The sequence below is a fragment of the Bidens hawaiensis genome, unplaced genomic scaffold (genome assembly GCF_021521415.1).
Source record: "Bidens hawaiensis isolate Kalapana, Puna unplaced genomic scaffold, B.hawaiensis_p1.1 tig00053902_1, whole genome shotgun sequence".
Classification (NCBI taxonomy): Eukaryota; Viridiplantae; Streptophyta; class Magnoliopsida; order Asterales; family Asteraceae; genus Bidens; species Bidens hawaiensis.
This window is the reverse complement of record NW_027499691.1, coordinates 102,337-109,911: the sequence shown is the minus strand read 5'-3', so window position 1 is coordinate 109,911 and position 7,575 is coordinate 102,337. Positions and strand designations below refer to the sequence as shown.

Sequence of the window (7,575 nt, the reverse complement as noted above, 5' to 3'; positions counted from 1 at the left end):
GAGTTTAAACTGAAATCAATCTATTGGGCCTAAAAGAATAAAATTAGACGAACTTATAATGTGCCTAAAAGATTATAATGGGTAATATCTTGATTTCATAAACTAGAAGAAATTATAACGGGCCTAAAAAAATCAGTGAAAGTATTATAAATTAAACATACATATATGAACAAACGTAAACGAAACGTTCATAAACGAGGCATGCATTCATGTTCTTTTGTTTAACTAAATGAACAATAGAAATTGTTCATGTTCATTCATTTATTAAGTAAACGAACATAAACGTAGTACAAGCCGAACGGTCATGAACGGCTCACTAAACGTTTGGTTCGTTTACAGACCTAGTCATAAATATATACAATCATGAATTATAATGGACTTTATTTCTTTATTTTTTTTGAGATAGGTATTAGGGACAGACGAGTTAAATGCTTATTTACAAAGGTATCACTTAGAGCTAGATCCACATCTAATTGCACTTGTCGGAAGGTTCGTAAAATATGCTAAATTTGACTTTTTTTTAATTTCCTTTATTAAATTAAAAGTAGTAATACAATTATCTATTGACGCAGGCATAGCAGGAAACCTTGGCCAAAGTTCATTAATTCTGATAACCAACATTTAGCCGTCCCCGAGGTAATGAAACGTCTTTTCACATGTATGCGTCTCGTGCTTGTGGTTAATACGTATCGTTTGGTTGACCAGGCAGTTGACTTTCTTGACAAGTTGCTTCGGTATGATCATCAAGAAAGACCCACTGCTAAAGAAGCAATGGTAAGGTTTTTAATTTTTTTTTTAATTACTAGTCAATTGGTTGCGCATGTTTTGAAAATATTAATATTGTTCTGTTTGTGTTCGTGTTTGTGTTTGGTTAAACGCAGGCACATCCGTATTTTTCCCCAATAAGAAATGCTGAATGCAGCCGGACCCGTGCATAGTGCGAAAGAATGGAAAGCAGTCGGTACCTTTTTTCTCTGTGTCGTGAACCGATTATTTATTTTTTTTATGTTATTTTGTAGTTTTGTTTCATTGGAAAACATGATGTGTGATTGTGAAACTGTATTTTTATATTTTTTCTGTGATGTAAATTTTGGGTTGCAAGAATCATTTACAGTGGCGAAGCTTGGACAAGTTTGTCGGGGGGGGGGGGGGGGGGGGGTGCTCAAATTTTCGGCCAAAAACGGGTAATGTATTGTGAAAATCATAAACTCGGGGGGGCCGGGCTCAAATTTTCGGCCAAAAACGGGTAAATTTACACTACGTATACAAATTTTCGGCCGAATATCGGAAAATATACACTACTAAGCGGAAAAATGGGGGGGGGGGGGGGGGGGAACCCCTGGCCCTTGAGAAGCTGCGCCCCTGATCATTTATTTAAATTTTGTTTATTAAAAAAGATGTTATTTGAGCTTTTATTGTAGCAAGCAATGCTGTAATTAATTGTTAGTCGTTAGTTTGTTGGTGGGGTTGAAACTAGCGATTTCCGGGAAACAATGTGACTTTTTCTGCCAAACTCGTTTTTCCAGTGACTTGCAAGTAACGGCATTAGGATTCTGTTAGCCGCGGACCGTTATGAACAAACACGTTAAAAGATGGGACCGTCAACAACTATTTCATTAGTTGGGACCATCAACGACCATAAGATGATTGTTAAGATTAACAAAAAAAATCAACATATATTATTGTTATTATTGTTGTTTGTTATTGCTATTGCCGCTGTTAGACGTGCACAAATCGAGTACTGTTGAAAAACCCGAACCGGTTCAGAATCGGGTTTTTTCACACCGGGTAGAAAATGGCACCGTTCCAGTCAGGAACCGGTTCGATTCCCGACCCGAACCGATGCCCCGAAATGCCAACTTTTAGGAACCGGGTAGGGTAGGAACGGGGACCGGTTATTACGTAAAAACCGGTTCCGCCTTTTTTTTTTAAATTCAAATAAACTAGCCGTTACAAACCGGTTCCAACGGCTATATAGCCGTTTTTGACCGTTGGAACCGGTTTTTTTTTACTATATTAAGCTTAAAAAAAATACTATAAATAGCAATGTGTTGTGTGTTGTTAGTTAAACTACTTTCAAAACTATATAACACACTCTAAATCACAATTAAGGTTACCCCGACAAGAAATGGCAACTAATGGCGACGTTGTTATGGTGATCGAAACAACACGATGCCCCGATGTTTGGGTTCATTACGATTTGTGTCTCATGACCGACTCACAAGAGATGGCTCGTTGCAAAAATTGCTCGAAGTTTCTTAAAGCAGGGTCCAACTCGACTTACGAAAACATACGAAAAGTATTGTCGAGAGAAAAGAAGTTTGGATGCTAAAAAAGCAGAAGTGGGAGAGTCGTCCGGCTCTACAACCCAAGCATCTACCGCCGGTGACAACGCTTAATCGTTGTAGAACGCCGGATTAAAATGACGGACTTTGTTTTTTAGTTTTAGTTGTTATATTTAGTATCGTTTATGTTTTAATAATGTTTGTAATAGTTATTGTTTAAATAAATAAAATGTTCGTCGTTAAAGTAACAAAAAATTAATCATGACTAACAAAAGTAGTTATTATTAAACAAATCAAAACTAAATATTAGTTGAACTTGTTACAAATAATTTTAGTTGCGGTTATGGGTGACGACCGCAAGAACATTTAGGTCCTCCATAGCACGAACGGGTTCAATAAAAACACTCTTCTTAGCCTTCTTGTTAGTTTTTTTGACGGGTGCCATAATAATATTTAGTTGGATGGTCGGGTTTGTTAAAGGAGAAGTATTTTAGTTTGTTTTTGAGTTTGGTGGTGAAACAAGTAATGGAAAACAACTTATATATAGGTTTTGGGCTACAAGAACCGATTCCAACGGCTATATTACCGTTGGAACCGGTTACAATGGCTCTTTTGTTTCTCAAAAACCGGTTCCAACGGCTATATTACCGTTGGAACCGGTTACAACGGCTCTTTTGTTTCTAAAAAACCGGTTCCAACGGCTATTTACCGTTGGAACCGGTTCCAACGGCTAGTTTGACCTGTGTTTTACCTTTTTAAAAAAAACCTGCCGGAACCCGGTTATTTTGGGTAGGAACCGGACCGGGTACAATTAGGAACCGGGTAGGAACCGCTTGGAAATACAAATAGGGGAACCGGGTATGATTTTCGGGTATAAAAATACCCAAACCGGGTATTTGGTCCATCGGGTAGGAACTGGAACCGTTTTCGGGTCGGTTCCACTTGTTCGGTTCCGAAACCGGTTTTTTTGTGCACGTCTAGCCGCTATATAGATGTTTGAAGTTATTTCATTTATCCATTCGTATGGTTGTGCGATAAGATATATTTTAAAATACATTAGAGAATCAGATAAATGACTTATGTGAGTATAGTTTTGTACACACAAATAATAGAAATCGAAATGAGAATAACGAAGGTGAAACAGTAACGATTAGAAAAAAAGAATGTAGAGCATAAATACTTATTTAACTAAAAACATTATATTTTATATGTGTGATACACAAACTCGTAATTTTTTCGAATCCATATTAAAAAAAAAACATGTTAATTTTAAAAGTTACAAAAATAGATTAGAAAATGTTTTTTTAAGTATATTTTAAACTTTCACAAATTTTATTTTATCACATTTACTTATAATATTTTGAAAGAATATTAATATATCATATAATAAACATATTTATTAAAGTAATTGTCAAACTGAATATAAGTTGTATCCCGATATAATAAAATTAACCAGTAACTCATTTAAATAATTTCATTGACTGTTAAAATAAACATATTTACGAAGAGTTAAATACATAAAAACAAAGTAAACTTTAGTGTAGATTATCTTTTTGTAGCACTTTAGAGTAGCTATAATTAAGAAATATTTAATTAATATTAATAGTTAAAAACACAAAAGAAATGTGAAAAAGATAAATGAGGAGCGTAAGGTGTGACCCATATTAACACGTGATAACGCTCCACACTAATCAGCATTCACCCCCCATCATGTATTTCTTGCTCACGTGCTTCCTTATAAATCATATATATTCATTCTCATTTAATATTATTTTATTGATTATATTTATTTAAATACTATGTATGTGTGTCTTTTAGCAATATGTTGAACTAGTATCTTCTTAAATATCTTATAAACTGGCAGTGTTGTTACATTAAATCCAGACCGGACCGGTAACCGAACACTTCATCCGGTTCAGTTCAATACCTTGGACCAGATTTGCGTAAAGAGTCGGATTATACTAACTATACTCGATTCAAGAAATTTTTTGTGTTGAGTTGAAAATGAAAGAATTTTTTAGCAGATCCTTGTCGATTGTGAACAAAAGAGAAAATAGAAACGTTATGTACGCTTGTATTATTCTACATAACATGATTTTAGAGGATTAGAGCAAAGTGATATGTCAAAGCTATAAAAGATGACATCTCAATGCCGGCCCCAATCATAAATGCGCGAGAGAAACTAGCAATTTAGGCCGAATGACAGAGTAGAGAAACATATTTATATAAAATGTTACCATTTGTATTGTATGTCTTAAGAATACATTAGAAATGGTCAAAGACATGGTGATTGAACCAACTTATATGTGGAATTAAGTCTAAACCTTCACTCTTTTCATAATTAAAATATAATCATGTGTGGGTTAAAAACTTAAATAGAGCATACTATCTTACATATTTTCTATTTAACACATCAACCTCTAATATATTCGTCTAAGTTGTTATATAACTATCATTATTTAGTAACTAATCGTACTTACCGAGGTATGCTCTTTTATCTCAACTGACATAGGAGTTACTTTAATAACATATTGTAACACTCTACAACGATAATATTATTGGTAAAACATGAGGGCATTATAGGTATTATTCTCAACCAAAACGTTTAGCAAAACGAGGAAACATTATATTTAATCCAACATCTATCATACGTGAGACTCGTCTAGGGTAGGGATGAGCTAAACCGGCTAAAATAAGTATATCATATACGTATCATATTTTCAAGTTTTATAATTTATAATGAAATTTAAGAATCTAATTTTTATATGAATCAAACCAATATTTGATATAAGTCATTTATAAAATATTAATTTTAATATTATATTTAAAAAAAAAAGTTGTATATGATATAAAAAAATACTACTAAATAATTGAAAAGGGGAAACAAGGGCCTTGAATATAAGTGTGTTGGATATTTGCAACAAACCATTACTATGTGAAGAGGTAGGTCCCCGTAAAGCCCAGTTGGACCCGCAAGACTCACCTGGAAGAGGTATGTCTGCGCAAAGACCAACTGGATCCGCAGGACTCACCATGCTCAGAGAGATGAAGACCTTACACGCAGTAAGCCAGCTGTTCCCGCAGGAAAGCCTCCCTTGGTACAGTACCCTGCCTGTCCCCGCAGCCGTGGGTACAAGCCAAGAAGGAAGGCTACCCGCATTAACAGTAAGGCTACACGCATAAGGCACTAACTCTTAATACTTCAGTAATGTCACCTGAAGAAGGAATGAGCAGGGCGGGAATATTCCTGCCCAAAAGAGCCAGTCCGTACGCTTCTAGAAGATCTTTTGTACTATACCTACCAAGGTATGGACAAATGGACAAGATCTGACGAAAGCGACCCATGAACTAATCACAGGGTGACAGCTCACCGACAATAGTACGAGGAGGAGCACGCTCCAGTACAAAATGTCACTATCAGCCGCTGCCTACCCACCAACTCCCATCGTGGCACGAACATAGCCCATAGTTGGTGGAAAAGGAATATTATACAGCTGGCCGTACCTGCTTGGAAACCTACCTTCGGCTATAAATACTCCAACACCTTGGAACGGTATCATCATCTTCTCTCTAGCTATTTCTCTCAATATACACTTATATTCAGAGAAATCTAGTCTGATTCTCACGCCGGAGGGTGGTCACAAGGAGGAACCCCCCCTTCTCAGTGACGAGCTTACGGTGTCTGTTTTGCAGGTTGAGAAGAATAACCATCTTTGCCGGACCTAACCCTCGTGGGAAACACCTACTTAACCCTAAGATTATCCTTAATCTGCCGGGGTCACTTAGTGTTTCTTCATTGGCGCCATCCGTGGGACAAGCTAGAACTAATTCTTCTTTTTCTCAGTTTTTTCAAACTTCTGGAAAGATGGTTAAGGTTATTCCGATGCCAAAGCCACCGAGTGACCAAGAAACTCCGGTAACCACAACCCCAGCTACTGGGGGGAACATCGGTGAATACACGATTTTTACGAACACTACCCCGGTTACCCAAGCCGGGGCAAGTGCAGTAAACAATCCTCTCCTGGGATTCATTGATACCCAGTTGGAGAAACAACAGACGAGGCTTCCCCGACAAACACTAGATCAAGTTAAAGCTTGGGCGGAAGCACGTCAGAAAGAATTTCAAGCCGAGTTGGACGAACGTTTACGTTCACTCCAACAGGCCAATGGGGAATGCGGAAGCACTCGACAACAGCTCAACATGAGCAATGATTGCAAGTATTTGGATGATGAAGACTGGGAAGAATCTGACAGTGACGCAAACCCTCGTCATAAGGCGAAAGGGAAGCGTAAAGAAGCAGACATCCACTCGAGAAGAAATTTCGAGGGAACCTTCAAACCAAAGAACACGGGGGGAAACCCACGTGACTTCTCCAAAACTTTCAGACCAACTGTTGCGAATGCGGGAACGTCCAAATTTGCAAGGGACATTGCGGAAGCAATCGCTCCAAAGAGTGCCAAACAGATGTCCAACATAGGCACTTACGATGGCATATCTGACCCGGACGATCACTTGAACAGATTTATAGCGGGGGCAACCGTCAGTAATTGGACGGAACCCACATGGTGTTACATGTTCCAGATGACGCTCGTGGGGGCAGCCAGAGCGTGGTTTGATCGTCTACCGGTCCACCACATCTATGATTGGGCAGACTTCCATCACAAGTTCAGCCAGCACTTCAGTCAACAAAGAAAATATACTGAAGAGCAATGGACAATCCTCAACTGCATCCGAGAGGAAGACGAATCTTTGCTAGACTTCATCACTCGCTTCAACTCAAAGAAGCTAAGTCTGGGCACTATAAGCGAAGATCTTGTTCGCGCCGCTTTCATCCAGGGCGCTGAGTACCCAGAGCTCATCCGCACGTTGACAGGTAAAGATGGCATGCCATCCACGTGGGATGCCATCATGACGGCAGCTAAACGCTTTGCCGAAACGGAGAAGCAACTGGGTAGAAATCTTCCCCAGAGCACAAACCTATACACGCAGAGAACAAGAGAAAATAACGTCCGTACCGCCCGACAAAATAAAAAGAGGAAGCTTGATATTTGGCAGTCAAGGATAAACTTTGACACCTCATCCAGCTCTCGCCCTCTCTTAGGCGGAAGGGACAACATGCACTCGTCGAACCGGAATCCCAGATGGACACCACTCACCAAAAGCGTCACCGAGATATTTGCCACCGAGAAGCTCCCATGGCCAAAGGCTCCAATAATCCGACAGCGTCATAACGCTGATCAGAGCAAATCCTGTGACTTCCACGGGACAAAAGGCCACACCACGGAGGAG

General features: G+C 38.6%; 1 long non-coding RNA gene across 1 annotated transcript; it reads left to right on the top strand.

Moving 5' to 3' along the window:
* Nucleotides 1–289: 289 nt before the first annotated feature.
* On the top strand, nt 290–1,094 carry LOC143600286 (uncharacterized). The gene is made up of 4 exons (XR_013147447.1): nt 290–489; nt 573–636; nt 706–774; nt 882–1,094. It is a non-coding gene; the product is annotated as an uncharacterized LOC143600286 (long non-coding RNA).
* The last annotated feature ends 6,481 nt before the right edge of the window (nt 1,095–7,575 follow it).